The 17,362-nt window shown below is 39.5% G+C and overlaps 1 protein-coding gene across 3 annotated transcripts in view; it reads right to left on the bottom strand.

Annotated features, from left to right (window-relative positions):
* EFCAB5 (EF-hand calcium binding domain 5) overlaps positions 1 to 17,362 on the bottom strand; it is a 161,872-nt gene that overhangs the window by 79,286 nt on the left and 65,224 nt on the right. The gene's annotated exons all lie outside the window — the stretch shown is intronic.

Here is a 17,362-nt window from a genome sequence, read left to right as displayed (position 1 = left end):
CACTAAGTAAGACTCAATTCATCACCATAAACATTTATTATGTGGGAGCAGAGCTCTGTGCCAGGTACTCAATGGGATATAAAGTATGAATAAGACAGTGAGAGCCCCTATTCTCATGGACCTTACAATCTAATGGGGAAGATGACACATACATAAAGACTACAAGACAGGAAAGATGTATGAGAAACATACAAGCAAAATTTCATGAGAATCCTGTGAGGAGAGGCTTACTGGAGGATGTGGCAATGGATTTGGTGTCTAAAGGATGGGGAGGAATTTAACAGGTGGAGATGGAGGAAGCACTGTGTGAAACTGTGCCCATTTTTAAGGTCCTGGTCCAAATGTGACCTCTTCCATGCAGGGCTCTTCTCTTCTATATTCCTTCATCCTATGAAAAGCTTAATGGAAAATGTCCCTCCATCTTAAAAACCACTCGGTAAAATAGAAATTGAAAGAATCCCCCCAGTCATCTCCTGAAAGAGATCTCAGAATGAAAATTCCCAGAAATATAATAGCAAAATTCCAGAGATGTTAGGTCAAGGAAAAAAATACTGAAAGTATTTTCATTCAAGGGGTCATTCAAATACCATGGAGCCATAGTCAGAATCACACAAGATTTAGTAGCTACCACATTAAAGGAGAAGAAGACTTGAATGTAACACTTTGAAAGGCAAAGGAGCTAGGATTATAAAAAACCAGAAAAAATCAGAACTGAATAGAAAATCTGATATTCAAACAGAAGACTCAAGAGAAGCATAAAAGAGTAACTTGAAAGAGAAATCATAAGGGATTTAATAAGTTTAAATTGTTTACTATGTGGCAAGATGATCCATGTAAATCCCAAGAACTTTACCATTGTTAGGACAGTTAGAATAAGTCTACATAGACAGAATGCACAGGTGTGAGTTGGTTATGTTGGAATGATTTAAAACAAAAATGGATATATGAGAAAGAAGGATGTACTAGGAGAAGGGGGAAAGGAAAGGCATAATAGGGGAAATAATTTCCAATAAAACAGGCATACAAGGAAGAACTTTTACAAGGGAGAGGAAAACAATTGGGGAGGGCAAGCAATGCTTGAGTCTCACTCTCATCTGAACTGGTTCAGAATGGAAATATACACACCCACACTTAGTTGGGAAAGAAATGTACCTCCCCATCTAAGACAACTCCAAAAGATTCATGATGGAAAAGGCAATCCATATCCGGAAAAAGAACTCCGAAGTCTGAATACAGATCAAAGCACACTATTTGCTCTCTTTTTTGTTTTGTTTTCTCTTCTTTCTCATGGTTCCACCCATTGGTTCTAATTCTTCTTTACAACATGACTAATATGAAAATATGTTTGATATAAATGTATATGTAGAAAAAAAAGAGAAATCTACCTTACCCAACAAGGAAGTAGGAAAGGAAGGGAATAAAAGAAAGGGTGTGGGTGTTAAAGAGAAGGTGGATTAAGGGAGGCAGTGGTTGGAAGCAAAACAGAGTAAAGAGAGAAAGAGACAGAGATAGAGAGACAAATAAACAAGAAAAGAGGATGAAGGGAAATACACAGTGAGCAATCATAACAATCAATGTGAATGGGGTGAATTCACCCATAAAATGTATTAGAGACCAGAATCCATCAATAGATTGTTTACAAGAAACATACTTGAAACAGAAAGACACACACAAAGTTAAAATAAGGGTCTGGATCAGAATCTATGATGATTCAGGTGAAGTACAAGAGGCAAGGGCAACAATCATGATCTCAGGCAAAGCAGAAGAAAAAATAAACCTAATTAAAAGAGATAGGGAAACTACATTTTGATAGAAGGTACCATAGACAATGAAGTAATATTAATACTAAACATATATGTACCGTATAACATAGAATCCAAATTATTTTTCTTTTTCAAAATTTATTTATTTTAACATTCTTGTCTTTTTAAATTTTGAGTTCCAGATTCCCTCCTATTCCTTCTCATCCACTAAGAAAGTAAACAATATGATATCAATTTTACATGTGAAATCATGTAAAACATAATTTCCTTACCAGCCATATCACAAAAATATATGGCAAGAAAAATAAAGTGAAAAAAGTATGCTTCAATCTGTACTCAGAGTTCATCAAATATCTCTTTGGAAATGGATAGCATTTTTTTATCATGAGTTCTTTAGAACGATCTTGGATCATTAAATTGATCAGATTAAGTCTTTTACAGTTGATCATCATTACAATATTACTCTGTACAATGCTCTTCTGCTTCTACCCACATCATTTTGCATCAGTTCACATAAGTCTTCTCAAGTTTTTCTGAAATCATCCTGTTCATCATTTCTTATAGTACAACAGTATTCCATCACAATCATATACTCTCATATAATAACATCATCCCTGATGGGGAATTTCCAACTTCAATTTCCAATTCTTTGCTACCACAGAAATAACTCCTGTTTTTGTACATGTGGGTCCTTTCCTCTTGTCTTTGACCTCTTTGGGAAACAGAGTTAGTAGTGGTGTTGATGGGTCAAAGGGTATACACAGTTTTCTAGCCCTTTGGTTCTGAATTGTCCCTCAGAATGTTTGGACTCCACAACTCCACCAACAGCGCATTAGTATCCCTATTTTTTCACATCCTCTCTGGCAATTGTCATTCTTTTCTGTCATGTTAGCCAATCTGACAAGTGTGAGGTAATATCTCAGAACTGTTTTAATTTTGCATTTCTCAGTCAATAGTGATTTAAAGCAATTTTTCATGTGACTTTTGATAGCTTTGATTTCTTCTTCTGAAAACTGCCTGTTCATGTCTTTTGACTATTTCTCAATTGGTCAATGGCTCTTATTTTTATAAATTTGGCTCAGTTCCCTATATATTTGAGAAATGAGACCTTTCTCAGAGAAATTTGCTATAGAATTTGGTTCCCACTTTCCTACTTGGCTTCTAATTTTGGCTGCATTGATATTATTTTTGAAATTTTTTTCATGTTATCAAAATTATCCATTTTACTTCCCACGATTCTATCTCTTGTTTGGTCATAAACTCCTCTTATTCACAGATCTGACAGGTACATTTTTCCATGCTCCATTACAATACCCAGGATATCACCCTTTATAATAAACGATTTTTAGAAAAAGAAAAAATTCATCACCTCTTTCACATAGCAGATAGGATCAATCAACAAGCATTTATTGTGACTATTAAGTGCCAGATGCTGTGCTGGGAGCGGATAACAAAAAGACAAACACAAACCAGTGCCTTCCCTCAAAAAGAGCTCACATGCACATATTTGTGCATCCAAACCAGATACAAGGTAACCTTGGCAGGGGCGGTATCAACAGCTGGGATGACTGGGAGAGACCTCATTCATGCAGAAAGAGGAACTTGATCTGAGTCTTATAGGAAACTAGGCATTATAAATTCACAAGAGAGGAGAGTATAAATTCTTTGCATGGAGGACAGTCACTGCAAAGAAGGTAGACTAAATGTGATGAGAGGAACAGCAAAGAACACCATTTCGGCTGGACCATAAAGTACATGGAGTGGAATAATTGAAACAGATGATTCTGCACATCAGTGATTTCTTTTGGCTACAAAGGAAGGACAGGTCCAGATTATGATGGGCTTCAAATAGCAAATAGAAGAGTTTGTATTTGATCATAGTAGTAACAGGAAGCCACTGGACTTTATTGGGTGGGGAGTGAGGGTGACATGTTCAGGGCTTTAGCAAAATCACTTTGGTGACTAAGTAAAGAATAGATTGGACTGGGGAGAGACTTGAAGCAAGAAGACCTATTAGGAAGCCATTGCAATAGCCCCGGTGAGAGGCACGAAGGGCTTGAACTAAGCTGGTGGCCATATGAGTGCAGAGAAAGTAGAAATGATAAGAGCTGGTCATTAAGTAAATATTTGGGGTGAGCAAGAGCAAGGAGTTCAAGAGAGGGCTGGATATCAAAATTTGGGAGGTATTTGCATAAAGATGAAACCCATAGGGCTTGCTGAGATCACCACAAGACAGCTTAGAAAGCCAGAAGAAGAGGATCTGGGACAGAGTCTGGGGTTATATCCACCCATAATGGACAGGACAGAGATGCTGGTCCTACAAAGAGGAAGAAGAAGGCCAAATACCAGGACAAGAATCATGAGAGAGCAATGTTGTGAAGAACCAGAGAGGAGACAAAACCCAAGAGGAAGGGTTGGCCAACAGTATCAAAAATTACAGAGAGATCAAGAAGAATGAAGGCTGAAGAAAAGCTCATTGAATCTGACAACTAAGAGATCATCTTTTATGTTGGGTAGAGCAGTTTTATCCAAATATTTCAGCCAGAAGTCATATTGTAAGAGATTGAGAAGAGAATTTGAAATGATTAAGGGCAGACAATGCACATAAACAATTTGACTGTGAAATCAAGAAGAGACAGATGATAGTGTGAAGGGATGGCAGGGTCAAATAAAGGGTTTTTTTTAAAGGTGGGTGAGACCTGAGAATGTTTTAGACCAGGGAAAGGAGCTAGGGGACAAAGTGAAAAGAGAAGGGAAGAAAGTCCAAAGGAACAAACTCCCCAGAAGACACGGAGGAGATGAAGGGCTCAAGCGGAAGGGTTGGTCTGGCAAGGAGAAGGGTCACGTCATGGACAAGAACCAAGAAGCAGAGCAGGGGACTTGAGTTGTGGAATAAGGGATAAGATGTAGCTAAAAAAGGATGGTCATTATTTTCTCGGTACCATAGGAGGTGAGGTTCCTTGTTGAGAGGGGAGGTGAGAGGCTGTTGTAAGTAGCCTGAGAAGGGAAAATGCTATGGGGAATCTGAAAGAGTCAACCAGGAAAGAACAAAAGGATTGCCATGTAGCAGTGAGGACTCATATGAGATCATGTAACACACAATTGAACTCAGATAACATTTGTGGTATACCCAGACAGCATGGTTTCATGATTCTCTCCAGTAGCATGTAGCAATAGAAGTGGAAAAGGCAGATGGTGGAGTATGACCCAGAGTTGGGGTCTGGCAAATCATGATGACATGCCACAATAGCAGAAGGGCAGGGGCATGCTGGAGCTAGCTCAAACCAGCTCAGGAGAGTCGATGGTTACATTTTCAGTGTATTTATACCTCAGTAGTTAGCAAATGCCACAAATCAGGGCTTGATTCACTGTTCTGTTGATTAATAAACTGATGGAGAAAAATACTACTAATGCAGATTAAATTTTAAAGTATTCCATGCAAACATTTCCCCCCAGAGAGCTAATTATTAGACATTTACCAGCACAATGCGATACACACACATATACGTACACATATATGCATGTGTACGTATATGTGTATATATATATACATACACACACTTACACACACATACATATGTGTGTGTGAATGTATGTGGAGAGAGGAAGAGATTGTCTTTGCACTTAGGTGGCATGTGAGGTAGGGCAGAGTGAGTGGTTTTGTTTAATGCCACATGGAGGCCCAGAACTACAAGCCCAAACTGCAAGGGCTCCAGAATTGTTCTACTGATGGGAGAGTATAAAGCATGCTGAGACTGACAGCTTTTCATACAACTAAAGATAGAAGCTGACAAAGACATTTTGCTGAAGAAGTGCAGTTAAGTTGGCAGCTACCACTACGGAGCTAATTCATCAAGACTATGCCTGATTTAGCCAAAGCTTGTTTATTTCAAGATAAAATTTTGTCATTGTTCCTCAAAAGATTTATGGTCACCAGCAAGATTCAGAAATACTGCTCGCTGAATTGGATATTAATTTAATTGAATCGAATTGTCCAATTCTAACCACCAGGGGGCATCAAAGGCATTCTTGATCTGGAGGGAATCCATGTTTGTTCATACTATCCAATGTAGGGCTGGTCTTGGCCAAACAGGTGACTTGTCTTGATAGGTAGACTACTACATACATCACCTTGCTCTAGTTTGTGGGAAGTCCTTGTGATTATAGTCCATAAACAATTTGTTTTGTGCCTGGCATGGGGAGACCCCAGACCTGCTGGGGCACTGATCTAAAGGAATTGCCACAGCACCTCTGACTCCCTCTGTTCCCAGAACAATTTGGTTCCCTTTCCACAAAGCCTCAACTGTCTGGACTAGATTCAGCTCCTCTGGGCTCTGAGTCAACTGCAGCTGGATCAGTCACCAGATCACAGAATTCAGAGTCCACAGCCCCAGAACTTCCAGTTAGAAGAGGAAGCTCCCCCATTATTTGAATTAGGCAGAGACGGGGATCCATTTTTTTTATTTAGTTATAGTTTTCAACACTTACTTTTGAGTTCTAAATTTTCTCTCCTTCCTTCCCTTCTCTCTTTCCGAGACAGTGTGCAATCTGATATAGGCCATACATGTACAATCATATTAAACATATTTCCACGTTAGTCATGTTGTAAAGAAGAATTAGAACCAAAGGGAAAAACCATGAAGAAACAACAAAAAAAGAGACAATACTGTGCTTTGATCTACATTCAGACTCCATAGTTCTTTCTCTGGTTGTAGATAGCATTTTACATTAGGAATCTTTGAATTGCTGAGAAGAGTTAAATCTATCGAAGTTGGTCACCACACAATGTTACGATTTCTGTGTACAATGTTCTCCTGGTTCTGCTTACTTCACTCAGCATCAGTTCATATAAGTCTTTCCAGGTTTTTCTGAAGTCTGCCTGCTCATTGTTTCCTATAGCACAATAATATTCAATTACATTCATATACCACAACTTGTTCAGCCATTCCCCAACTGATGGGCAGATGGGGATCCATCTTAAACAATGTTGAATCCTTAGAGGAATGAATGAGTGAATGTAAGAGTGGGAGAAAGAGGCAGGAAAGCTATGTGTACAGGACAGTAGCAGCAATCAATTGGTCTTGAAGAAAAGATAGTTAAAGGGGTTGGGGGTTGGGGAGGAAGAATTTGGGCAAATCCAAGCTTAAGCAGATGGACAGTAAGATGATTAAGGTCAAAGTTGAATTCTGGAGGGAGAGACAGGAAGTAACAAACTAACTCTATGTGAAAAAGGTCAAAAGAATGGGGAAGCTCAGAAAGGAGTAAACCTCAAATCCCCAGTGACTGGCACTTGGTGTCATTGAGGAATGTGTCACTAAGAGATGTCCTTTATGGCAGCTAAGAGTGACCTCACTTCTCCCTCTCCCCACCCTTTCTATGGCTTCTACTTCACAGATGTTGGTCTAAGACACCCAAGGCAATCAAAGACTAGCATGCCTTGGGTACACCTCTCAGGGCTGCCCTTGAAAATGACTTTGTTTTGGCAAGTTAGGATAAGTCCATTTCAGTTAATAACGATAATATAAAGTGCTTTAAGATTTGCAAAGTGATTATATACTTACATATTATATATACATATATGTATATACGTACACACATATATTATACACACACATACACACATATATGATTTGAAATGTGTTCTAGGAACAGGATGGAAGTGGCCCAAGCTGTGAGATTTGATTAACGGATATTAGGGATGGCAGCTTGTAAGTGTTGGAGAGCCAATTGTTACATTTTCATGGTTTGATTTACTTGATTCAGTATTTTCAGGGCTTAATTTACTACTTTGTTGATTGTCTAGATTCAAGAATATGGTAAGAGAAAATATTAATAATGCACATTAAACTGAAAACTGTGATGTGCTAAACATTTACCAGCACATCCCCGATAGATACCCTGGAGATCTGATTGGTAGACACAGATAGGTCTCAGAACTTAGTTAATAGGTGATTGACAACCAGTTGCCCTGAGGATTCTGCCAGAGAACAGGTAAGGCAGTCTGGTTGACATCCACAGCACCTTTCAATGGGGTGGTCTTAGGAATGTTACCGAACCTCTGTATCAACATAAATAGTCACAAGTACCAGTTGTCGTATGGCCTAGAGGGTCATCAATTGCCTAACCCACCTTTAGCTTTGTGGCTAATGTGGCAGGAGGCAGCATGACAGAGTCCTCTTTTGGTATAAAGGATAGAGAAGGGAGCACAGCAAACCATCTTTTAAGCAAACTCTGCTCCCTCTATTTACTTACTTGCTCTTCTCACTCTTGCCCTGGACCTGATCTATTGTGGTTTGTCTCCCTCCTGATACTTTTCTCTCTCTCTCTCTCTCTCTCTCTCTCTCTCTCTCTCTCTCTCTCTCTCTCTCTCTCTCTCTATCTATCTATCTCTCTCTTCCTCACCTTCCTGCCTTCTCATCTCCTGGTCGATCTTTCCTTCCATAAATATTGCTGTGGAGTAATGGGAGAGAGGTCTGTGCTTTCCCCTCTTTCCCTTCCCTTCTAGCTTTGGCCATTTGCGATCACATTCTCAACTGCATCATCATGCTCCAGCAGCTCATTCTTTCAAGTAGAAATGAGGTCTAAGTTCAAGTTTTAGGGTTCTGCTTGGGAGAGTTACAATACAATTCATAAAACTAAATGGTGACTCAATAGCCCCAAAGGAGATCTTTAACCTCTCCACTAGAATTACAAGGTCCTGGCTCAGTAGATAGTGAAATATGAAACCTCTTAGCGCTGCCCTTCCATGAACACTCTGAACTACATGCTCATAGGAAGTGGGAAAGAAGTAATTTATAAAAAGAGACCTGAGTTTACAAAACACCACCTGCAATAGTAGATAGCAAAAAATGACATAGCTGAGTTTTTTCTAGCTCCTCTTAAACATATAGATAAAAATGAGAAAGGAAGAGGAAGGCACTGGGGGAGGGAGGTAGAGAACATCCACTACACATCAAGTCCTTCTTTCAGTTTGGCTACTGTAGTCCCATCTACTGTGCATAATAACACTGGTTGCCCCAGGGAGAAACAGGTTGTTTTCCATTCCATTAAACAGTCTCTGCCCTGCTTCCTGGTCTCAAGTCTCCATGACAACTGCCATGCTATCCCCAGCCACGTTTCTTCTCTGCTGTCCTCCTGGTCTTCCATCTTCAGGCATCCACCTTAGCATGGAAGCGTGTAGGAGGGGCTACCCAAGCCACATGGTTGCTATTTACTCAGTTGCCAATTATCTCAGGATAACCTTTTTTTCATCCTGAAATTACATAGTAATTAACAGGCTTTAGCTCTAAGGAACTATGGCCCTGACTGTATGGAGGACATGGCATTATACTGGTAGGTAGATGTACTCCAATCAGATCTCATCTCCTGGTTCAGAAAAAGGAGCTGCAGCTTTTGATTGGTCTACTTGTTGATCTCCCTATTCTTGTGCTCCCTCTTTGGATAATTAATACAATGACATGCTGTCTTTCTGTAAGCTTAAGAAAGGCAGCCTCCCAGCCTTGTGACCTGAGGGCATTAGGGAAGAAACAACAAAACCAATTATAGAAACAATAACAAGTTATAGGGAAGATGATAACATAACAACAACATTATCAAAATTTATAGGAAACATTCGAAGAAATGCTCAGAGATAAAAATAAATATGCATATATGTATTGCATATGTGTGTATATGGCATGCATGTATATGACACACACATATCCCTTGGTCAGCCAGGTGGCACAGTGGATAGAGGGAAAGAGTGCCAGGCCTGGAGTCAGGAAATCTCATCTTCCTGAGTTCAGATCTGGCCTCAGACACTTCCTAGCTGTGTGACTCTGGGCAAGTCACTTTAACCTCGTTTGCCTCCATTTCTTAATGTGTAAAATGAGCTGGAAAAGCAAACAGCAAAACACTTTGCCAAGAAAACCCCCCAAAAAGATCATAAAGAGTCAGACATGACTGAAAAACAGTTAGACAACAGCAGAACGTATATCCCCTAATGCTTATGTTACTAAGAAAAAAAAAGGTGATGAGTTAAGCTCACAATTCTAATTTCTAATGAAATTAGAAAATGAAGAAATGAATGAACCAGAAACAAATATTAAACAAGAAATCACTAAAATAAAGGGACAATAAAAAATATGAAATAAAAGGATGTTGTACTATACTTGTAACTGATTTTTCCAAGATGGTAGTATTCCATGATTCACCAGCATCATCAGGAGAATACTGGCATTAAAAATAGAATGTGTTATGGCAGGAAGAAGTTTGGGAATACTACCCTGAAAAATCCGGCTTAGTAGATAATATACATTATATAACATTTGTGATACGACATAATATAATATAATAATGTTATTGTATATTAACACCATATATTAATATAGAATATAAATGTACATATTATAGAAATATTATATTATAACATGGCATGAATATATAATATAAATACAAATATATTTAATATGCTATAAATATGTAATATATAAATGTAACATTATATGTAAATAAAATAATATAAATATACATACATATAATCCAGCCTAGTCTCCTCCTCAGGTATGAGCCCATCTGAACTTTTTATCCAATCAATTCAATTAGACAAACATTTATTTAGTTTCTATTACATGCCAGGCATTGAGCTAGGTACTAAAGATGCAAAGGCAGAAGCTAAATAGCTCCTGCCCTCAAGGAGTTCAAGTCTGCTGGGGGTGGGTGGGTGGAACAAGATGTACATATGGAATTTACGAATTCCAGTGCATACAATGTAATACAATGTAACACAAAATAATTTCAAGAGCCAGTGCTAATTACTGTGGGAGACACAGGAAGGGGTTTCATGTAGGAATTTGCACCTCAGTTGTGCTTTGAAGGATGCGAGGAATTCTATGAAGTAGAGGTGAAGTGGGAGGATCTTCCCCACACCAGGGAACAATGCACAGGGGCGGGGGATGGAATGCTTCATATGGGAATCAGTTTCATGTATACTGAAGGAAGAGATGAGTTGTCTATCTACCTACATGTTACAGAACTGAGTAATATGAATTTTTCAACTACTTTGTTGTCATCAGAAGGTTAGTCACAGGGTAATTAATGGATTCTTCTGTCCTGATGACACAACAGACAAAGTGTCCCTCAGTCCTATGTCTCCCTTTTGCTTCCACACAATTGAGTGATGGAAAAGTAGTGGGGAGGGGAAGGAAGGACTAAAGAACATCTGACTTTTAAACCATCTGCAAATATTAATTTAACTCTTGACACTCTTAACATGTCATCTTACTCCCATAACAAATTATGGGAATATATATATATTATGTTATCATATATAACTATATTATATTTTGTTATTAATATTATATATTAATATAGTATATTAATAACGGCTGACATTTTTACAGAGTTTTCAGGATTTCAAAGTGTTTTTCGTACATGATCTAATTTGAACTTCACGACGATGATGTTAGGAAGGCACTTCAGGTTATTATATCTGTTTTATAGATGAGGAAACTGAACCTTAGAGAGGTGAGTTAATTGGCCCATAGTCACACCACTAATAATCATCAGAACCTGAACTTCTTGACTCCAAGTCCAGAACTCTGTTCGCTGTTCCATGTTGCTGCTCTATTATTTAGTTGTGATTCCACTAGGTGAGAGATTTGCATTGGTTTATATTCAAAACATAGCAGCTATGGTTAGAGTGCCAGACCTAGAGTCAGAAAGATCTGAGTTCAAATCCAGCCTCAGACACTGTGTGACTCTGGGCAAGTCACTTAACTGCTGTTTCCCTCAGTTTCCTCATCTGTAAAATGAGCTGGAGAAGGAAATAACAAATCACTCCAGTATCTTTGCTGAGGAAACCCCAAATGGAGTCACAAAGAGTTGGACACCATGGAAAAACAACTGAACAACAGACAACAGATATTCAAAACAGACTATCAGAACTTGAAGGTACCTTAGACCTGCTAAGAGGCGGAAAGCTGCACTAAGACTTTTGGGACATGCTGTATATTATGGATAAAGAGAGCAAAGGCTCAGAGAGGCCCCACTTCCAGTCTCTCCTTTCCCAGGATAATGATACTAGATTCCTCTTTCCTTTTTCTGTCCATCTACCTTAACTGCTTGTATACAGAGCCCTTGGAATATGTATTTTTTTCTTTGTTGTATTACTGAATAGAGGTATACATTCCTATTCTTAATTTTAAAGTAGATAGGAAGAATATTTTGTATATTCTTAATATTTCAAAAACTGAATTAAGTTGCCCTTTATTTATAAGCCTGTACTTTTTCCTGGGGATCAGTAGCCCTTGACAGAGGAAAAAAATATCTCCCAATTCCCATTCTAAGAGAAACCAATTATTACTGTTATTTCTATGAGAGTAGCTGAAATAATAGAAGTAGTGATATAAGACCCCTCTTGGAGCTGATGGTTCTTGGTTAAAAAAAGGAACTAATAGGCTGTAAATTATCTTTATGGAGCTATAAAACATGGTTTAATGCATGCTTGGTGCATTGGGCTACACTAAATAAAGTGGGCCAGGAAGCAAAGAATGAGCATTAGCACTCTGTGATGATGGTGGAACATCTGCAGAGCCCACATCTGGAGCATAATTTCCTTCTTCTTCTACTTTTCCAGGCCTTGGCAGGATGAAGTGGTGTCGGGGAACAGTACCATGATCCTGGGGGTAGCTGAAAAATGATACTCACAATTCAATCAGAAGATGGAACTACATAGAAGAGTGGAACCTTAACTTAGCTACTACATTTAGGCTTCAGTTTCCTTTCCCTAGGAATGAACTGAGAGTAAAAATTGAACTTGCCTGGGAGGTATTGGCAAGGCCTTAATCTCCCGAACCAGTCATAGGCTGGGTTGGCTGATGGCTGACCAGGTGAAGAACAAATCCCCCAAAAAGGCTAGGGTAAAGGAATGGAGGTGTGAATTTTCTGTGTTGATGCAACAAACAGGAAAATAACAAATCACCCTATTTAGACAATACTTACTCCAAGGTCAGACCTAAGTTCTGTCTCTCTTCCTTCCTCTATCTCTTCTAGCTTTGGACACCTGGAAAGTATCAATTAGTGTATTTGTAGAGGGCATGTGTACCCATGAGGCACCTTTTTGAATTCCTCTTATTTCTCCTTAACAACGAGCATATTACCTTCTTTCAAAAGATATCCAGAGAACTGTGGTGGAAGGAAGGAAGGGAGGGAGGAAGGAAGGAAGGAAGGAAGGAAGGAAGGAAGGAAGGAAGGAAGGAAGGAAGGAAGGAAGGAAGGAAGGAAGGAAGGAAGGAGAGAGGGAGGAAATATGATTAAGCACCTACTATGTGTCAGATACTGTGTTAAGCACTTTACAAATTTTTTTCTCATTTGATCATCACAACTACGCTGAAAGTTAAGTCCTATTATTATCTTCATTTTATAGCTGAAGTTAGAAAGTCACAAGCCAGATGTGGATTCAAGCAAGCTGTGAATTCAAATCCTGCCCCAGATACTAACGAGTTGTGTGATTCCAACTCATCCTCACTCAGCCCTAGTCTCCTCATTTATAAAATGGGGATAATAGAATTTACCTTCACAGGTTTCTATTTATATTGTATATTATCCATTAGAATCCCTCCTTATGTGAAAACACTATTTCATTCTTTTATTTTTATCCCTAGTGCTCAATACAGTGCTTGGTATATAGTAGGTGCTTAATAAATGCTTGCTGATTGATTGATTGGCTGGTTGGTTCATTGTGCGGATCAAATGAAATAAAAAATATGTAAAGCCCTTTGCTAATCTTAAAGTCTTATATAAATGTTGGCAATTACATTGTTGTTGCGTGCACACTGAGACAATCACTGTCCGTAAATTTTGCTTAATCTCTTTGTTAAAAGGGAAGGTTCACTATGTGTGCGCACAAAAGGGAAGGATCTCAGGAAGCAATGAGGCACAAAAAGACATCAAATACAAAGTGTATTGTTTTTCCTAAGCAAAAAATTAACCTGTTGAAAAAGAATCTAGGCCCACTGAGATACAAACGGGTTTCAGGAGGGCCTTATCAGGCTTCCCTTGGACAAACCCTCTCTTTGTCTTCACGTTAAAAAAATATCAGGATCTGCAAATTATACTAGGGTCCTATTATCATAGTCAACCAATGAGTGATCATTTATTAAATGTCTATTATGTGGGTATGTGGGATACAAAGAAAGTTAAAACAAAACCCACTCCCTATTCTCAAGATGCTCACAGCCTTTTGGGGGAGACAACGTGCAAATAAATATGTACAAACAAGATATGTTCAGGATAAATTGGGAGTAGTCTCAGAGAGTGGGCGCTAAAATTAAGGGAGATTGGGTAAGACTTCATGCAGAAGGTGAAACCTGAAGGAAGTCAGAGAAGCCAGGAGGGAGAGATGAGGAGGGATAGCACTCCAGGCATGGGGCACAGTCAGTAAAAATGCTTGGAGTCAAGAGATAGTGTCATATTTAGGGAGCAGCAAGGCCACTAAATTGCAGATTGTGGAGGGGACTAAGGTGTAAGGAGACTGGAAAGGTAGGAAGGGATCAGATTCTGAAGGTCTTTAAAAGCCAAACAGAAGATTTCACATTTGATCCTGGAGGTGATAGAATCGATTAACAATCTGGTGAGGGGACCATAACTGAGAGGCTTCTCTGGGCTCATGCCCGCCTTGTCACTGGCAAGTTTGTCTAAACCTGACCACTTCTGATGAAGAAAGCTTAGCCACAAAACAAACTGCTGCTTACTAGCATGACTGCTAGTGCTAGTAACCTACACCAAAGGGAAAAAGAAGAAAGAAAGAAAAAAACATTCCAGACAAGACCTCAAACATAACCCATCGTCCAGAACCACAGGATTACAACTCTCTGTGTCTACATAGACAAGATGCCATTTCAGCAGGCTTCACAATAATTATATTCTCTTTTGTTCCCACCCCACCCAAGGTCTTCTTGAAAATATGTCTGGGTCTGGACAAAAAGAGAAAAGGGCCTTTAGTTCCCATACAAGCACTAAACCGAAGCAAGATTTTTAACTGGAAATAGAAAGTAAAGAGTATCTTACCAAGGGGAGACTGATAAGATATCCAATAAAGAACCGACTTTATTTATCCTAACCTCCCTTTCACCCCCCAAAAAATGCAGACTTGAATCTAAATCCACAAACAGCTGAGACAACTGTCCTCTTTCTGGTGAGTCTCGCTGCCACTAAGGACCTATACTCTCCTACTGACACAGAACTGTCCTGAGGTTGAGTTCTGCTTCACTCCCCAACAAAAGGAATCCACTCAGGTCTGCTAGAGACATCCCTTTTTGGCAAGATACCTGCACAGTCCGTATAACTCACAGAACTAGTGAAACCTGGCTGTGCTCATCTGTAAAGGTCTGTATTTTGTGGCTTCTCAGTCTTACCTACTGCTTGGTCCAAGAACTTGTCTGGGGATGAGATTTGCTTAAAGAATTCCTCTGTCATTCCATCAAGACCATTTCACTGCTGCTTATATTCCTGCATCTTCCAACATAGCTAAAGAACTTCTTGGAGAATCCTTGCTCTTTCCATCTTACGATGCCTCCTTTCCTGGGTCATATGGTCTCCCAGAAGGTCCTCACCAATGTAAGGCAGAATAATACAATGGATGTTGTTTAGTTGTTTTCAGTCATGTCTGACTCTTTGTGTCCTCATTTGTTGTTTTTCTGGCAAAGATACTGGAGTAGCTTTCTATTTCCTTTTCCAGAAGAGAAAACTGAGGCAGACAGAGGTGAAGTGACTTACCCAGGGTCACATAGCTAGTAAATGTCTGAGGTTGGATTTGAACTCAGTTCTTCCTGACTCCAGTTCTAGCACTCTATCCATGCTGCCACCTAGTTGCCTCTAATCCTATGATGATGCCACAATACCCATCACACCTGTTCATCAAATTAGTGATGTGAGAGGAGATAATTTGATCTGTCCTTAAGAAAAACTTTCTGCAGATGTTGCTATTCTAATACTCTAGTACTCTAGTACTCTACCTAATACTCCACCCTAGAGCAAGGCAGCTACTACTCAGATGGATTCTTGATGTGGTTCAAGGAACTTTCTAGGGCTGAAATCCTTAACCTGAGTTTGAACATTAAATAGGTAGATAGATAACTTTTTCTACACTAATGGTTTCTTTCATAGTCCCATATATTTCATTTTATGCATTTAAAGGCATTATTCTGAGAAGGAAGGAGTCCAAAGGGTTCACCAGACTGTGCCAAAGGGGTCCATGACTCAAAAAAAGGTGAAGAGTCCCTGCTCTAGGGCATACCTGCATCAAACACTGGAGGACCCTAACATTTCCCAAGTCCTTACTGGTACATGGCACCCCTCTTCAGGATTCTAATCAGAGGCTCTGTCAGCTGGGGATATTGGGATGAACCACCAGCTGAAATAGGCAGTTCCTAGGAACTACTAAAGCAGCCACGTGCCCTTTGGTTGGATAAGTCCATTCCTGGGCCATCTCTGTGTGAGTATAGCCTATAAGGCCTGACACATATTTCAATGGGTCTGTGATCTTATTCATATGGATACTTCCTTCAGAGATACAAACTGCAAAACATCCCTGCCTTACCATCTTGCATATTCATGTTCTCTCATGCCAATTGGAGCCCTGTCTCTTGGTCTTTTTATATTCTGTGGGTACAAGTGCATCATTAAGGCTATCTATCATTTATCCCTCACTCTCACTCCATGACTGACCCTTTTCTAATGATATGTTTCCCAGATGTTATCTTTTATTCTAGTTCTTGGACATCCATCACTGTAAGCATAGCAGGCCCTCTGGTACTTCTCAAAGGGTGGCTACTTAATCTCACAGATTTTAGGGAACTCTATAGGTCTGCATTCCTAAAACTACAGTAGACAAGCCCCCACCAGTGAGCTTCTCTTTAATAGTTATCCAGTTGAACAATTAGCTGAAAACAAAAGCATTTTTGAACATGAGACAGTAAAGACAATAGCTACAAAACATTCCCCCCAGTAACATGGAGATAGTCCTCCCACAGAAAGCATACGATATCCATGGGACAAATGGGCACAAATTTATATTACATGATAGTAAAGCACACAAGCAGAGAACACATGTAGTAAAGGCAACTCATGACTGCAGAACTACGGGCCTGACACCATGTCCTTGTACAGTCCTCTCCACAGCTCAACTCTTCATTCCTAAAGCCAGTCTCCCTTCAGGTTCTGGCTGGTTTCTCCCCTCTGAAGTCAGGAGTTATGCTCCTTGAAGCTGCTTCCAGTCTCCAGTGACTGCCTCTCTGTACCTGTGTCTGTCTGGAAACTATGTCTCAGCTCCTTCAAATGTGCCTCAAGCTCTCTCAAATGTACTCTCAAATTGCCAGATAGAGTGTCTTCTGTTGGATGAGTAACTCAGATGCTAGATGCCATGACCAATGCAAGGGGAAAGCCCTTGGTATAGGAGATGGTATAGGGAGTCATACTCCACAAAGCTGCTCCCATGTGGCCAGTTATTGCCTGATCAATTCCAGTTGAATCAAGGAAACATTTTTCACACTTTATAAAGGGACAACTGGTGGTGGTTATATCATTAGAGTTAATTTAACATTTCATCTGACCTTTACTTT

Source organism: Notamacropus eugenii, chromosome 2 (assembly GCF_028372415.1).
Source record: "Notamacropus eugenii isolate mMacEug1 chromosome 2, mMacEug1.pri_v2, whole genome shotgun sequence".
Taxonomy (NCBI): Eukaryota; Metazoa; Chordata; class Mammalia; order Diprotodontia; family Macropodidae; genus Notamacropus; species Notamacropus eugenii.
Note: the sequence above shows the minus strand (reverse complement) of the source record. Positions and strands in the feature narration are given on the sequence as shown.